The sequence below is a fragment of the Vombatus ursinus genome, unplaced genomic scaffold (genome assembly GCF_900497805.2).
Source record: "Vombatus ursinus unplaced genomic scaffold, bare-nosed wombat genome assembly UNPS02007612.1, whole genome shotgun sequence".
Classification (NCBI taxonomy): domain Eukaryota; kingdom Metazoa; phylum Chordata; class Mammalia; order Diprotodontia; family Vombatidae; genus Vombatus; species Vombatus ursinus.
Window position 1 is genome coordinate 350,813 of NW_020947390.1, and position 19,067 is coordinate 369,879.

The window sequence follows — 19,067 nt, forward strand, 5'->3', positions numbered from 1 at the left end:
ATATATATATATATTTGTACTCAAGTTTGGAGTTTATACAAACAGATGAGGAAGCATTGTGAATATATTGTCTAATAATAAATATTTTCACCATTATTTAAGTACTAGCTCTCTGTTCCATACACAGCAGTCAATAATCAAATGGCAATTATAGAGTGTTAGGAAGAATATTGATCTTAGTCAAAGGACCTGAGCTCAAAATAGAGCTCTGACCTTCAAAATCTAAATTACATTGAGCCAACCACTTGATCATATAGGTTTCATTTTCCTCATTTGTAAAATGAGGGAGAGCAGATTTGATGATATCTTATTTTTCTTCCAGTTCTAGATTCCAACTCTTGATCTATGATTCTTTTAAGGATTCCTTCATCAAGAGTGTCCTGAATGCACATTTTATACTCATCAACCTGTTGTATACTGTGAACCACTAAAACAACAAACTCTCCTTCTGATCTATGTTGCTTTTGTCTAATGTAGGTCAGAATTCTTATATAAAATATCAAATTAAAATAGGAAAGATAACTAACAACATAAGATACTTTCTTTCACTATTTTTCTCTTTCTCCTTCTTCCCCTTCCCTCCCTTCCTCTCTTCTCCCTTCTTCTCCCCTCTCCTCCCTTCTCCTCCCCTCTTCTCTTCTTTTTTAAGACTAAGTCTTCCTATCGTACTTATGCTGGAAAGGCAGGGGCTATTTGTGGGCCTGTTCCAAATTTCATTCTAGTCAGAATGGAATGGAGCTGTGACTTTCTCCATTTTCTGATGGTCCCTCCTTAGGAAACCTGATCACTGTCTGTTTCTGGGGACTGACCACAGTAATGTTAAAGTACAGATATTCTATATGATTAACCCCCTGTAGCTTAGCACTCCTGAGCTCAAGAGATCCACCATCCTCAAACTTTCCAGTAGCTAGAATTCCAGGTATGCACCATCATATCTGCTCCTCATGTTCGAAGGTACTATGTTCCAACATGAATTTCAGACTTAAAAAAAACACTGATATACAATCAAATGCATGTTTTAAGCAGAAGGGGAAAAAGTCAGAATGAAGAAATAAAAAAAATTAGAAAAACAGAATATGTACTCTGTTGGAGTAGGATTCACAAATATGGGAATAAGGCAATCACCTACCTACTCTTTACAAGGCAACAAACTGTGTTTTTTGTGGAATGCAAAAGAAGTAAAAGATAGTTTCTTCTCTAAGTGGGCATGATGAACTCAAGGGTCTGAAAAAAGTGAAGACTACATTTACAGAGCAGGATCTGGCAAGTGCAGATTAATATAGTACACACTGAATCTAGAGTACAGATGGGGTGCTGAACACAGAAGTGAAGAGATTAAAGTCATATTAATCGTGAAAGGCAGGAACAACAGGAAAGAACCTTGACATTTCAGCATGGAATCTTGTGAAAGACTTGAGAAGGGGAATGGAAAAGGAGAAAAGGTGGATATATTTTAGCTTTAATAGTTTTAAGGACTAGAAGATGAATTCCAGACTGGATGAGTATAGGAAGGCAAAAGTCAAACTAGGAAAAGCCCAAATTATAGTTTCATGACAGAATTTATTACATTCAATGAAATGTCAGAGCTATTTCTCTAAGAACTTTTTTCACATTTTTATTGGGATAGATAACTTTGTGAATTGAAAACAGATGTTTACACTACTTTGATATTATTGTATGCATTAGATTAATTTGCATTTCTTTGCAAGTATTCTGTCCCAGATACTACTGTCTGTGTAACCCTGAGCAAATCACCTAACTCTAAACCTTGTTTTACTCATCAGTAAAATGGGAATAATAATGGCATCTATCCCCTCTATGCTGTGAAGATAAACTAAGATTATGTACGTAAGACATTTCACAAACTTTGCAGTACTAAAATAATATAAAAATACTACTATTATTAATGGTTTTGTTTTTATGTTTCTATTATCTCATGGAATTCAGATATAAAAAGTTTTTGGACAATTTATAATCCTAATGTTTTTAAAATCGAATGCTTGGCAGACAATTGCATGGGTGGATTAAATGATTGCTTTTTGGTATTGAATAAACATGTTGGGATGTAAGCTCATCTCTTTTAGATTCACAGAAAATATCTTTGGGAAAACTTGAATGGTAAGCAAGATGACAAGAATGATACATCTTCATTCTGTTCCCACATGGCTTTGATCTATATTACTATATTTCCCTATTTTATTAGATTATGTATATTTAGTGTAGCACATTCATTACAAACATTATTCTTAAATATTTATGAAATATTGTTACATCTGGGTAACAGTGGGCAACAGTCTTGTCTGTGCTGATGTTCTAGTACCAATAATGTTTATTTGTTGAATCATCAAGCATACTGTGGGGAGTTTATTTATAATAGAAGATTTGTTGTGATTTTTGTTTGTTTGTCTGTTTGTTGGAAGCATGGTGAACTTTTGGTATATAAATCTGGCCACTTGGTGTGCTGGAAGTGGTGGTAGTAGTAGTATTAGAATTTATATAGCACTTGAAGGTTTGTGAAGTCCTTTACAAGTATTATTTTCTTTGATTCTCACAACCTTGTGAGATAGGTGCTGTTATGATTCCCATTTTACGGGGTAAGTCAATGACTTGCCCAGGATCACACGATAGTAGGAGCCTGAGCTCAGATGTGAACTCAGGTCTCTCAGACAACATTCTGTCCACTGTGCCACTTAGCTGCCTCATGTATTTCTAAATATTTGGAAGATGCTAAATTTGTTCAGTCTGCCACAATATTTTGTATAGTTTATACCTTTTCCTTGTAAAATCTTCATCAATTACTAATAATTATGTATTATTATTATGTATTATGTATTATTATTATTATGTTCATACTGTTGTTATTACATCTGTCCACAGACAGTATGGTGTCAATAAAAAGCTTAATTTGTAGTCAGGGAGACCTGAGTTCAAAACCTGTCTCTGGGACATACTAGCTGTATAACTAGAAAAATCACTAAATTCTTAGTACTCCAGGAAACTAAGATTGTAATTTGCATAACATTTGATGATATTTATTGGTAGAGAACATTTACTCTATTATGAGTCACCTATCACAAGTCTAGATCAAGGCTGGTTTAAAAAAAAATTGTCAGTTCCAACTAAATATGTCTCAATTTTCATTATATTAGGGGCAACTAGATTAGAGCCAACTATGGAAGAGCCGAGTTCTGATTTGTTCTAATGTGTTTACTACTATGTAACCCTGAGTAAGTTACTTAACCTCTGTTTGCTTCAGTTTCCCTATCTGTAAAATGAGGGTGATAATAATAGTACATACCTCCCAGGGTCAAATGAAATAATTGTAGAGCAAATAAGTGTTATATAAATGATAGCTACTATTATTGTTATTATTATCCTCAGTTCCTTGCACATAAGTGCTTGATAAATTGATAAATGTTTCCTTTATTGTATTGAATCCATCATCTCTCTGCCAATATGGTAAATATAGTGAAGGCAAACTAGAATGGCTAGGATGGGAATTGTATGGGGAGTAATGAGGAGGTCAAGCAATTGATTGAAACTTAGATTTTAGATAGCTAAAATCCCTCCCCCCAAAAAATGACCTTTTATATGGAGAGAAATAGTTTCAAAACATACAGAAACTTACAAGACAGTAGAATTTCCACTTCTCACTCCATGTTGGATAGAGACATTACCAAACTCATGTTGAAAGATTACTCACTGTAATGAAATTATTTTTAGTTACCTTAAGACAAAGATAGAAGCCTTAGAGAATGGTTCCAGTGACTCCCCACTAGATTTTGCCTCAGGGAACCAATCCCCTCAATTAGAAGTGGCTAAAAAAATGTTACCCCATGTCTACCTGAGCAATAGGCATGCAAAAAGAAATTCCAGAATTTTGCTTATTTCCCCTCATGAGTTTGCATCCAAATCTGCAAACCTCACTCACTTGCCAGTATAATACTTCACCTAGACTAGACCAGACCAGACCAGACCAGCAGACTATTGAGAGTGACTGTCCAGGTCCTTCAGAAAATCCTCCCCTCTTCTATATCTCTTCTGTGCCTATGATGGGTAAGCACCCTGCTTACCCACCTGCTTTCACTTTCACATCAAAAGCTCCTCTAACTTGCTCACTGAGCTGTACTCAATAAATAGCTACAATATAATAACTAGAAATAAGATCTGTGCAGGTTAAATGCTTTCTCATGCTGGAACAAGCCTAAAGTCGGAGATATTAGTACATTTTGGAATCATGGTTTTATCCCACATATACACACATTCACACAAATGTGTGTGTGCATACATACACATATAGATGTACACATATGTTTCCATGTTCTGGACCTTGTTGAATCTAAAAGATATTTTAATTTTAACCTTTTGCTGAATCTATGCAGAAAATAATTTAGAATTATACTTTATGCTTTGATCTCACTTGCTTACACTTCTGTAAAACCCCTCCATAGAAAGGCAGCTAGGGCAATGTCAGCCAATCATGGGGGCTTTCATTTGCAAAGCAAAGCAGATAATAAACTAATTCCCTTGAGTTTTACCTTAGATAATTTCTTTCTAAAAGAGGTTTTGTAAGCATAGCCTAAATAGAAGAAATTTTGAAGTATCTTCTCAGTTGTGTAGATTTACGGTAGAAAAGGAACTTGATTCACAATCAGATGACCTAGGTATAAAGCTCTGCCAGACTATTACTTTTAAAATCTTTTAATCTCTCAGAAGAGCTTCAATATTCACATCTGCAAAATAAGAATAATATTTTTACTATATGCCTTCTACGATTGTTATTAGGAAAAACAGTGAAACTTAAAAGCACAATGGAAATCACCATTTTCATCATCTCTCAAATGTTTAAATCTGTCTTTGTGTGGGTTCCTTCAATATAATGCTATAGTAAAATTTTTACTGTATGTTCAAATCTCAAGATAAATGTGTAATCTCTTCAATGTGTGTTCCTGCTAGTGGTGCAGATCCTAATTCCTCCCTACCTCCCATCATATGGACCTTAATCCATATCCTCCCATAAATTTGCCACAGTATACACTCAATAGGCTGTAAAATTCCTCACTTTCTCTTGTAATTATGAAGATGCTGAAGGAGCACATGGACTATCTAGGCTCTAAACTCCAGGGTATGCCATGGGAATAACCTATCTCCTTTTTTGGTTATAGATTTCTTTGATGACAGCTTTAATTAGGTCATATGATGTACCTATTTAGAGTAGGTTTAATATTTATACTTTTTTATAAGAAAGAAATTTGGGGAAAGTTTCTATATTGTGCAGAAGCCCAATTTATATGAGTTGACAGAATTCAGCAGATCTCAGGCTAGAATCATGTTAAAACTATAGCAACTAAGTGTCCAGTTTAAATTTAATGATTCTACAAAGCTCAGATTATCAGTATGAAGTGAAAATGGAGTGAACAAAAGAAACCACTAGGAAAAATGACTTATTCCTCTGGCACATGGTAAAGTTTTCCTGATCAGAGAATAGATAAATCACATATGGAGGTGAATTAGAGCCAAAACTCTTTTAAGGCATCAAACAGAGAGAGAGATGGAAGTTTTGGGCTCCCTTTTGTGTAGTATCATTTGCTAAGTTCTAATGGAGAACAGCAAATAGAAATAGGATTTAAGGAGCAAAGAGATAAGCCTTACATATGAAAAATCATCACCTCTATCCTTAGGTAACAAAACATCAGATAATTGTAACATTAGATGAGAAAATATATGATGTGGAGGAAGTTCTAATTTGCCTTAATGGATTCTTGGAAATTACTGGCTCAGAAAAGAGAATTCCAAAATATTTCTATCCAAAATCCTCCCTATGTAGCATTTAATCATTGTACATGTTTTAGTTGTCTAATTTCACAATTAGATTGGTTATTGTGCACAGTAACATGCTAGTGCTAACAAGAGTTTGGGGGCGGGGCAGTGTGGGGAAAAGCAGAGAAAACAGAAGAATAAGTCTCTAGACTGACAGCATCCATAGCTGAAACTGATTTAAGTGAAGAAAAGGAAATTTTTTTCAAATGCTATCAAATTAGCAGATGGTCATAATCAAAGGTAGCAAAGAGTACAGACTGACTATCCCCCATGGTTTGGTAATTTACTAAATCACTGTAATTTAATAAGTTTGGTCACAGTTTAGAAATGAAGGCATTCTCTCTGTCTCTCTGTCTCTGTATCTCTCTCTCTCTCTCTTTCTCTTTCTCTCTCTCTCTCATATACACACACATACACACACTTGCTCTCTTTCTCTCATTCTCTTGCTTTGGCAGTCTCTTCCTCTCTAGCCCTTTTGCTCCTGATTTCTCTCTTTCCCCTTCCCCTTTTTCTATTTGCTTATTAAATTGATTATTGGAAAAGACCAAATTCCTCTTATTTTTAGATAAAGACACTTTATTCGATGAGATTATGACTTGTCCAAGGACACATAGGTGATAAGAAGTCAATTTATGATTCAAACCTAGGTCCTCTGGATCCAAGTTTTGTGTTCTTTCCATTTTATCTACATCTGTTATAGGAGATAGCTACCAATATACTAATGCTTTCAGGTCCTTCATGCATCTTGCCCAGAAGAATGGAAATTCACTCTAGGAGAACAGATTAAGAGGTATTTTAGTTGATATTTTTACTAAAGTGGTCCAGAAATTCTCAGACAGATACAATAATGAAGTGTTTTCAAAGGAATTTTGCACAGTAGCTTGTCTTAAAAAATGTGTTTTCTAGCTGGTTGCAGATTCTATCTGAAGTGTTCAGACCTAATTTTTGTTCATTAATTAAATGAACAAAATGAACAGTATGTATTTTGGATGAGCATGTGTACACTGTTTTGAATCTCACAGTAATACAGTTTGATTCGTAACTAAAATAAAAAAACAGTACTTTTCTATTCATCAAATGTCTCTCACAAGTAAAGTATTAAATTCAAATCACTGTATTATGCATTACACAATTGGAAAGCAACATAAAACACTGAAAATCTGATCTGTGAGAAATATGCACAGTTAAAACAAATATATCAAGTATTGTAGTTCTTACACTACTGTTTGATAAAAATGCTTCCTTTCCACAAACAGCATAAAATAGCAGAACCATGAAAGGTTTTAAGAAAGCTTCACAAAAGCTTAATTCCACTTGTATTTTGCTGAGGGAGGTGGCAAAGGGTGATTCCTTCCATAGCCATATCCCTCTTTCCCTCCATGATTATCACGTCATGGTGGATAACTGCCTGGGCCTCCTACTAGTTGATATTGATTTTGTTGAAATTTTGCATTTTGAAATTGTAGCATACAGTTCCAAGGCAGCAAGAGGTTCAACTGCAGCTCTGTCAAATCTTGGTTGATGGAAAACGGAAGTGGGATCTCTCTAGAAATCACGTGGTCTCATATTTGACCTAAGCTTTGGAATCTGTGCTTGTCCTGTTATCATTGGCCTACAAATTTCCCTAATAATTTCCAGGTGGTGCAGCATTGTTTTAAGGTCCACCTCTTGGACCTCTTGGCATGATGTGACCTAGTGTCCTAAATGCTGACTGATGTAAGTGAACTGGCTGAACTGGCCTTCTGTCTTGGTTAAAGCCAAGCTGTGGTCTTCATTGCTGTCCGTTGCTGGATTTTTCCCAATCACCAGGTTTGAGTACAGTTGTAGGCTTTCTTACTCCTGGTAGCACTATAGTTTTAAAAATGTAATTTCCTGCAAAATGAGGATCTTCAAAGTTAATACTAATAGCAATATTCTGTGTCAAATCTTGCAACACTGTCACAGGAGAATATACTATTTGATCTGGAAGAATGGCTTCATCATGTAAAGTAAGTTTTCCTTGGATCCCATGACAAAGTTCAGGTGGTAAATCTACTGCCTCTGTGGAGCCTGTTTTGTACAGTTCTAAAAGAAAATCACTAAGTAGATGGTATTTCCCCACAAACATTATATCACCACCAATATTATTTCTTCTAGTTTTATCAGGTGTAAAGTTAGGATAAACTTCTTCCTGAGCGGTTCTCAGACAATGTTCATCAACAAATGGTAATAGGGCAACACCTCGCCAAGCATATTTTTTCCCATCAAATCAGTTGGTTTGTACCTCTGTATGGTGTGCCCCACAAACCATCTTCAGTATGGAAGTCAGTTAGATTGGATTCAGGGTCACTCATAAGCTACTGCCATGAGGGAGGTAGAAAGTTACCACTTGCAGCTGGAAATACCCCCATAAGTTGCCCCAGTGGTTTAAATGGTCTTGTAACCTTTTCAAAATCAGAGGGCATATCTGCAGTACCACCAAAGTCTGAAGCAAATGGTGCATAATGGAAAGGATAATACCATTTCCAGTAAGTCCAGCCCTAGTAATAATGTTGAAGAACTCAGTATAGTCTTCAACATAAGACTGCACAACTTAATGATGAAATTTCTCACCAGCTGCAACATCAAATTGATTCTTATGATACTGTTGCTTCCAACAAGATTCCCATAATAACCTGACATTATCCTCTGGCTCAGGTTCTCTGTTACTATTTTCTGCTTTTTGTTAATTCATCCTCCTAGAGATGGGGTGCCATCAGAAGTGAAACTTAAATAGGGAGATATTAAAGGACTAGAGTTATTGTGCATTCTCATTCCATAAGTTGTTTGTCTTGGATTACTGGGTACTTGAGATACATGTGAATTTCTTGCATCCACACCTTGCAAGGGGTTATAATTCCACTGGGAAGAAAAGCTGGCTGACCCCTCCTCATTCTTTTTGCGTTCTTTTAAAACTTTCCTTATCACCTTTCTCTTTTAAAAAAAGTGTTATTCTCAACTTCACCAACAGGTAATATGATCATTTGTACTCTCTGTAGGTTGATATAACCATTCTCTGTAAGGTACATCCCACCTCCCAACCCCCCTTTATGTACCACCTTTTTGTATATATTAACTAAACAGTCAATTACTCCTTCCCTAATCTCCAAAGATGGCAAATGTGCAAAGAAGCCATTTCACACAAAGAAACACATGAAAACTCAGTCATTGATTCTCCTCTCAATATCAAAAGTAAATGGCAGGCTGGTCATAGTTAATTCTCTTTCTAAAAACTCATAAAACATATTTAACTGAATGTAGATAAACTCTCCTTCTGAAATAGAAAGACTTTCTTCACACTGATCTTGTTCTCCCTGTTTTTTCCTTGGCAAACCCTGGCAGTCCTTGATCTTGTGCCTGAGCTGATTAGAAAAACCACATGGTTTCAGTTTGTTGAGTCTCAATTCTTCCCTAGTAATTGTAGTTTGGTTAGTGTGTGGCAAGTCCAACCATAACGAGATCAGCATCCACTCCACATCAACAATGATGAATGTTTGCGTCATGGTTAGGTTGAGCTCTTTGTCTTCTAATATAATCCATGATTTTATGTTCTCCTTTCACCAGGAACACCAGCATTAGATAAAATAACTGTCAAATTATCTCCACCCAGGGTCATGATTTAAATGATCAGCAATTTAACATCGAAGTCATTTAGCAAGATTATCCACAAATTCAGTTCCTGGTGTAATACAATTGCTGTCAAATCTTTCTCTGATCTCACCTGGAGAAGAAAGCCACCTTTTGACAATATTTCTTCCCTGACTTGTTGTTTCTCCACAGTTGCTTTCATTTCTTCCTTTGATTCTCTAAACCTCCTGGAATGCTGCTGGTTAATTTTACCACATGGAGCAACTCCATCTCTTGCCATTTAGAAAAGTCATCTTGGTCTTAATATATTGAAGAGTCTATCAATGTATTCAAAAATTGCAACCATCATTTCACCTTCACTTTTTGGTGTTGGTTTATCTTCTGGATGTGTACAAAGATGGATGATTACACTCATATCCAAATATAGACTATCAGACTCCACTTCATTTGGATTAAGTTTACTGGTTATCAACTGGGATCTTGACAGTATTACATTCTTTGGGATTTTTCTCCACACAGTTCACAATGATGGATGGATACTTGTGGCTTAGCTAGTGAAAGAAAACTTGGACTCCTGTGGTGTCAACTGGGTGCTTTTTGAGTTAGCAGATCTGGTCCCTGGGGTGCAGGGATGGGGAGAAAGAGATTAGTTTTTGTATGTTTATCCTTATATCCATGGTACTTTCTACAAGTATAAGACTTTGTGTGCATTAATGTCAATAATAATAAATATGACTATCGTATTGCCAACAAATTATACAATGCAATATTAGTATGGCATATTAATAACATTGATTAATTGCTATTATTATTAATGCACACCTATAATTGAAATCACTCTAGACCTAAAAGTCTGTCTATGGAAACTTAAAAATCATAATTACCATTAAATGTTCATAGTATGTTTTATAATCTGGTCTACTCTTAGCCCAACCTTCTGGAATTATCTGGTTTCTATCAAAGGTCTTGAAACAGCTGAGAATAGATAAGAAAAAGAGAAGAGAAGAGAAAAAGAGAAGAGAAGGCAGGGCAAGGCTAAAGAAAATACTTATTGTTTGGTGAAGAAGCAAATTCTGAATGCCACAAAACATGAAGATAACACTTCATGTACTATTATTGCTAACCTTGTGCTATGCATGCACATGCACACACATGCACACACACACACATGACACACATATACACAGTGCTCCAATTAGCTGTCAAAATGAACTCATAATAAATTTTATTCTGTCTCTAATAGGGGCAAGACATTGACTAGATAAGATTAGATGGTTCCATCATGACTTAAGGAATTTATAATGTACTTGGGGACATAAGATATGAAAATAGCAAAGTGTAAGTGCATAGGGATTGGAAGAGGAGTGTCTTTTCAGAAATGTGAGAATTAATTAGAGATAAAGACATAAGAAAAATAGAAAATGAGTGGAAAGGGAGTGGAAATCAGAATTAATGTCAACTACCCCACCACAGCAGTGGTCAGGGGCGACAGCAGCCTAGAGAATAGTGGCGACTATGGTCACAACCATGGCTCCTGGGTGAGAAGCCCTTTCACGTATAGAAATCTATCCTTGTGGACATGTAAAAAGAAAAAAAATGTATTTGCTCTGTTCAAAAGTTCAGTGTGACAAAACAAATCACTCAGTTTTATGTGCCCCCAAATCTATATACTTATCTACAACTATTTCCAAAACACAATGTAATAAGTCAAGAAGGATGGGAAGAATAAATTTGGGAGATGCCCATAAGCAAATGTTAGATTAAAATGTTGGGGTGTAAATCTTCAACTATATCAGACATCCCAGATCTCTGAAACATGTATTTTCCAAGGGGAATAAAGAACAGGGATTAACTCCATCCTTCTCATTTTAAAGGATGATAGATAGAGGAGGTTTTGCTATACAACCATCAGATCAGGATGGCAGAAAACAACATTGTTAGCTTCCCTCCATGTATAAAAAGAAAGGGAGTAAGAGAGAGATAGAGAAACAATAAGCATGGTAGATAGAGAGCTGGCCCTGGAGTCAAGAAAATAAATGTATACAAATATAGATGTATGTGTATACTCACAATATACATATATGCACACACATATGTATCTATGTATGTATATAAACACACATATACACATGTACATATTTAAACACACATACATGTTTAAAGCTTATCATAGTAGCACAGCATAGACACTATAAATGCTTATTCTCTTGCCTTCCCTATATTGAAGATATTAGGTGCCTGGACCAATTCTCTCTCTCTCCATCTCCATCCCTCCATCTCCCCATCTCCCCATCTCTCTCTTTTCCCCACTTTCATTAATATAGATTAGATTATATATCTTGATTCATACATTGATTTCATTACAAATGTATTGGTTTAAAATATGGGAGAATAGTGTATGATATGCTCATATTAAAATTGTTTTTAATTTACAAGGGAACACTTTGAATTAACTTGCAGTGCTTTTTGTGAAAACATTTACTTCTTAATTTAAAAAATACCTGGTAGTTAAATGTATCCAACTGTGAAAAGGAGAATGTAATAAAAAAAAATCTTAATATGGATTAAAGTTACTTGGTTTCAAGATAATTTTAGATGATATCCATTAAAATTAGTAAAAAAATCTTCCTTTAAACAAAAATTATTTCCTTTTTATCAAATTAGATTGGCCATACTATAAATGCACTTTTGATGAAACCCATGATATGGATTTGGTGATACTAAATTTCCTTTGAGGTAAAAAGTAAAATTAATCTCTTAGACATTCATTAAAAATGCATACTTAGGAATAGAAAAAAAGTATGACAGGTGTGTTTTTGCATACACATATAGAAAAATAAGTTTCAGTTATTTTCAAGCAGAGAGACAGATTAGATAATAACAATAAACAATAATAATAGTAATTGTTGGTATTTATGTAGCCCTTTAAGGTTTGTAAATCAGTTCATATATGTTGTAACAATCTAGCACTTCAGAAACTTATATAATACAGTGAAAATAAATGATCTAACTGCTTTCACTAACTGGTTTTCATATTGCTCAGACTGATTTTGAACCAGACTTAGGTTTCATGAATACTCTGTCAAAGATGCTCTTCTTCCTATGTAGAGGATATCCTGGTGTTGCCTTGGAGACACATTACAACTATTCCTTGAAGTAAGGAAACTTTTCAAGGTTGACTTAAAAACTATAGCAATCTTATTTCATAGAATCTTTAGACAGGAACACAGGGGGGGAAACACATTTCATGAAAGCAAAAAACTGTTTTTATTTTGGTCTTTGGAACCCCTGGGCTTAGCACTATGCCCAACACAGAGTAGGTGATCAAGAAATGTTGCTTAAATTGAATTGAATGATACCAACTTTCATCATGTATATATCTATTTGTCTTTGTCAATTATCATCATGCCCCTTCTATGTATAGCATCTGCACTTTTCTAAATGTGAAATGAATTTTTAAATGTTTAAAATAAATTCTTTTTTAAAATAAGAATAATTTTAACACAATTCTCCAATAAACTAGTAAGGGACTGGTTTCACAAATTTGAAGAGAGAAATCTCTGTCTGCTTCATTTCTCAGTTTTGTGTAATTGGCAGCCAGTCACATGTCCCATTTATGTATTCTCCAGTGTCTTTTTACTTTCAAAAAAGGCATAAAAATGTGTTAAATCCATTGGCCATGAAAGAATGTAGAAAAGGGTAGAGGAATTTGGAGGGTTATATATTTCATGCTGTGGGAAAGAGATTTGAGAAAAAAAATAGAAAAGACAATATGTTGTCACTCAATTAACCTTAATTCTAAAAGTAAGCCTTAAGGCTAGCAAAGCATATTCACCCATGCTTTAGGAAAACAGTTTGATTGTGACCAAAAAAAAAAGGCATTAAGAGGCCAAGACCCCATGCAGACAATAAAATAGGCACAACACCTTCTGAATATTACACCCTAAACTGCAAATTGTTAGAAATGTGTATATGTGTATACTGAAGCACCATAGCCTGGGTCAAGAAGACCCAGGTTCAAGTCTGGCCTTGGAAACATACTTGCTAGGTGACGCTAGGCGAATCACTTAACTTCTCAGTGATCCAGACTATTCTTTAGGTCTATAAATTACAGAGAAACTGCCAGGTTGCATAAGTGGAATAAGTTTCCACACCCTCACAAAAGCGAAAATAAATGTGCAGTAATTAGAAATATCAAGTATTTGAATATTTCCACTGTGTAATTGAAAAGTCCTTTTGCCCTGGCCCTTTCCTCTGAATGAACTGATAACATCACTTCCTTGGAGTCTTTTATTAAATTCAGTTAGTGTGAATAAGACCCTGAATTCAAGTCAGTTTGAATATAATGTGGAGAAAAGTCGAGTAAAAGAAGAAACATGGATATTTGTTCTTTTTCTAGAAAAGTAAGTCCTTAATTTTTCATAGTGACATCCAACCTATATTTAAATACATTAGTTGATGAGATATGGCTTGACTTATCCCTTTCCTATATAAGACAGCCAATTTATAATTTGTAATTGCATTTTGGTGATCCGGTCCCCTGTGGGGTTGAAGTCTGCATCAAATATAAGAACTGAGGACAGAACGTCATATTACCTATTAAAACCAGCAATCAGCAAAGGGAGTAGAATATTATTTTCTTAATCAATATTTTATGTTACATTTAATAAAACATATTATATTACATGGACTAGATGTCCAATATTGCATATGAAAAATAACTTATTAGTCTTTTAAAGACTAATTTCGGAGGGGGAAATAACTTGGAAAATATTATTCAATTTCATTAACTCAGAAAACGCATTTCACACTTGATCCCTATGTAAGAAAATAAAGGGATCCTTCAAATTAAAAAAAAATCAAATTACCTATCCCAGTTCATTTATCATTCCTAGCATAGATTAGATTAGGAGGGTAAAATTTTAATCACACACAATTTCAACTGTTTTACTGATGAAAATATAGCTATTTAAACTGAATTAGAAAGAATGACCTGTGTCTGTATTGCATCACCTGGAGAAGCAGGCATTAGCCTTGAAGACAGCTATACTTGATAAAATAGGTAGCTTGAATCAGTATTTAGTCAAAATAATTCATGTGGAGAGTTTGCTAAAACTTTTTCTTAGGAAATTTTTTTTCCACTTTATTGAAGCAGTTAACATACATTAATATCCTAACTTTATTGGCAAGGATTCCACAGTATAAAGAGACAGTGTTCCTTGCTGGGAGTGTTCAGGTTGAGTGTACACCAAAGCAAACATCTAGATGAAAAGGGATAAAATGTGCCTATTTGGCATTGTTTGACAATAGCCTGATTAGGTGATAATTGGAGCCTGCTTTTATTTTCATTAAAAGCGTGGACTTGACATTCAATGCAATTCATTTTTCATAATCTTACCTACAAAGTTTCTCTAAAACAAAGGAGCCACAACTTTCTTTACTCTATAGTAATATTATTATTACTCTGAAACTATTTATTTTTCCTTTCTTTCCAAAATGTACTTCATTGTTTTAGGTTAACACACTAAAAACCTCATTCTTATCTTTACTCCAAATTTCCCATGGGTATTTTATGAGCTGCTATTTAGAGACTAAAAGGTTTAGGCAAGGAATAGTAATTATTTCATCAGAGTCACCAACTTGATTTTCCTGCCTCTCAGCTGTCCTTGTTTTCACAGGCCAGAGACCATCTGTCTAGACAGGTGTTATCTCACTGGTATCTAAAAGTAGAAACTGAACATCATTATTTTTTGAGTTCTATTTAGAAACTGCAACTACAGTAATAAAGCTGCTCTGGTCCAAACTGTTCATGGTTACAGATCTCTTCCTTGGAACAGATGGACTGCAAAGTGGCATATTTTGCATGAACCAGCTGTGGACTACAGTAATGAATAAAAGCTGTAGGCAGCACTTATACTACATAGCAATGACATCAAAAAACAGACCAGATGTGTAATTTGAACCTAGTAGCATAGGATGATAGATGAAGAACTAAAACAGACATCAGAGGTCATATAGTAAAATCTCCTCCTTTTGCTAATGAAAAAAAAAATTAAGGCCATAGAGGTTAAATGACTCACCCAAGGTCACACAATTAGTTAAAAGCAGAGGTGGCATTTTAGTCCAGGTCATATAGCTCTTAAAAAGAGTATTAATTCACCTCAACACATATGACAAATATGACATTCCTTCACTGGGAGTTTTTTATGATGCCATTACAATGCAAAAAAAGTATGTGCAGACCATCCATGAATTACAAATAATGAACTTTCATTTAGGTGTTGGATAAGGTATATTCTAGAAGTCCCCATTTAGAATGTAGATTACCTTGCCCAACAGAAGAGATGTTTTAGATGTGACTTATATGTGGCTGAAGAGTACTATAATTAATATTCTTCTGGTACATTTTGGGAATAAATGGGCTTTTATGCCCTATCTTTAATTTCAGGGCTTTAAACTCATCTTGTTGCATTTATTTCCTCCTAGACTTTCCCCTCTTCCCCTTATTCCAAACAATCACACTTACTATATTGCTTGACATTCTCTTTACACACGACTTTACAGAAAACATTCTTTCATGGAATGATTAAAGCATGTATTAAGCACTTAGAGTATACCAAGCACTATGCTAAGAACTGAGAATACAAGTAGAAAAACAAACAGACCTTTCTCTTAAGAAGCTTCCATTGTTATTAGGGGAGACAACATATATAGGAAGTTTTAGTTTCAGAAAGGATGAAATTCTGAGCATTATCTAGGATGTAGCATCAGGTAGATGATAGACCTGAAGGCCTACGGTGCAATATAAGGTCAGATAGAAATTATTTGGGGGTTTGGAGGGCGTATCAGAAGAGTAATTGTTAAGGCCCACTGGACCTGAGGGAACAATTAAAGGGTAGATGATAAGGCTGAGTAGACTACCATCTTAGCAAAATATAAGTGGTGACTCCTTACTCATCCAAAAAGGATGAGTAGAATGTCTCCAGTTAAGGACTTTTGGACTCTGAGGGTCAGAATGAAGCAGGTGTGCTGATGGGGAGAGAGGTGGGTCAGCATCCAGCTGGGTGGAGGTGTACAGTGTCTCGTGTTAACTGAATAAAAGGGGTTGAAATGGAGGACCAGAAGGGAAAGGAAATTCCATTAGTGAATTTAATGCTTCCCAATATGCTGAATCATACTAAACATCATCATCAACCTCTTATCAACAAGTATTCCAACTCCATTCATGTCAATAATGTTTCTTAACAACCTAACGTTTGCAAACTACTATATTGTGTTGGGAATAAAAAGAGGTAAAAAAAAACCTCAGTTTTTGCCCTTTTAACCTCAAAAAAGGGAATAAGACATCAACATAAATATTTATAATAGATACAGGATGTAATTAGTGCAATGAAAGGATCCAGACAATGCACTCTGAGTTATTTGAGAAGGACCAGGTACTATCAGCTAAGAGACCTTTTTTGTTTTTGAAAGAAGATTTCATAAAGAATGTGACACCTGAGTTGAAATTTCAAGAATAAAAGGTACTTAAACAAGTAGAGATAGAGAGAAAGGAAAGGAAGAGTCAGTCAACTCCAGGAATTAAGGAGAGTTTTAGAAAAGACATCCAGAAAGGCTTTTACAATGGAGGGAATGAGTGAATCTTATTCTCATCGGATTTGGTTTAAGGAGGGAATAACATACACACTCAATTGGGTATGGAAATCTATTTTACCCTACAGGAAAATAGGTGGGGGGGGTGGAGGAAAGGGGACAAGCGAGCAGGGGGATGATAGAGGGTAGGGTAGATTGGTGGAGGGGACAATCAGAAGCAAACACTTCTAAGGAGGGACAGGGTCAAAAGAAAGAATATAATAAATGGGGGGAGAGATAAGATTAAGGGAAATATACTTAGTTTTTTACACCATGACTTCTATGGGAGTGTTTTGCAAGACTGCACATGTGTGACCTGTATTGAGTTTCTTGCCTTCTCAATGAGAGTGGGTGGGGAGGGAGGAAGGGAGAAAATTTGGAACCCAAAGTTTTAAAAACAAATGTTAAAAAAATTGTTTTCACATGCAACGGGGAAATAAGATATACAGGAAATGGGGTATAGAAATCTATCCTGCTCTACAGGGAAATTGAAGGGGAAGGAGATGGAGGGGAGAGAGATAGAAGGGACAGCAGATTAGGGGAAGGGGTATTCAGAGTGCATGCCATCTTGGGGTAGAGGGAGGGATGAGATGGGGAGAAAATTTGCAAATCAAGATCTTGTGGAAGTGAATGTTGAAAACTAAAACTAAATAAATAAATAATAAAAAATAAAAAAAGACATCTAGGACAAAAAGAATGGGGGAAAATATAGCATAGGTAGTTTGACTGAGATAATTTAAAATTAGCACAGAAATAATTATGAGACTGATAGTCACTGCACAACAATCATATGAGGTAGATTGGTATAATCAATAGAGCACTCAACTTGGAGTTAGGAAGACCTGATTTTGAATCCTGTCTCATTTTCTAGCTGTATGACCTAGGATAAGTCATTTAACCTCTCTGTTTCAGTTCCGCATCTGTAAAAAGAAGATATCCATCTCTCAGTGTTGCTATGAGGATCAAATGAGGTAATATACATAAAACTTTGTAAATCATAAGGTGTTCTTGCACTTTATACTTTCCAGAGCACTTAAATACACATGGTCTTTTTTGAGCCACATAGTTAACCCTATGAGTTAATTAAGGGAGTTATAATAAGTGAGCTGAAGCTGAGAGATTCTAAGTGATTTACTGAAGTCACTCACACACACACACACACACATACACACACACACAATGCTGGTAGATCCAGAACCAAATAAACCCAAATTAGGGTTTGTTTTTGTTTTTGTTTTCCCTTTTATTACTCCATGTTTCTCACTGCCCAAGAAAACAGATCTTCAAGATTTGTCCCATTTCACTGTTCATTGTGGATCTCAGCAGTAAAATGAAACTTCAATCAACTCATCTATTTCTTCATTCTGGTGGCTGACTAAATTCATCTAGGAATTTATTGAGTATTGATTTTGAATAGAGCAATGTGTGAGATATTGAGGAAGGGAAATGACTATATAGAAAACACTCTTCATTTACCTGAGAAGAATGAATAAAAGACCTTGAAGATGAAGATGACATATAGGAACTCAATAAAGAGCAAGACATTAACAATGTAGAGCTCTGCCACACCCATTCCCTACTTCTGCAGATGCTGAAGCTAGTGGATCACTTGAGTTTGTGAGTTCTCAGATGCTGTAGAACTAGTCAATTGGGTGTCCACACTATATCCAATATAAATATGGTGAGCCCTTGGGAGCAGAGAAGGTTGCTAGATTACCTAAGGAAAGGTGAACTAGCCCAGATAGGGAACAAAACAAGGGAAAGTTTCTTCTTCAGCATTGAGACTGTGCGGTGAGTGGCTACTGTACTTCCACTCTGAGTGAGTTAAAGAACCTTAGTCTTAAAAACAAACAAACAAACAACCCCACAAAACAAAATAAACAAATAGTTGATGGAGTTATCTTCTACGCTTGTCACCAAAACATAGCTTCTGTGTCTTACTATCCATGGCCCTCAGCACAGATTACCCTCACCACTACACTGCAGTCCCACAATGAATAATAAGCAAG

The 19,067-nt window shown here is 35.4% G+C and overlaps 1 pseudogene; it reads right to left on the bottom strand.

The window, feature by feature from the left end:
* Positions 1–7,124: 7,124 nt before the first annotated feature.
* Positions 7,125–18,631, bottom strand: LOC114033891 (annotated as a pseudogene).
* Positions 18,632–19,067: the final 436 nt, after the last annotated feature.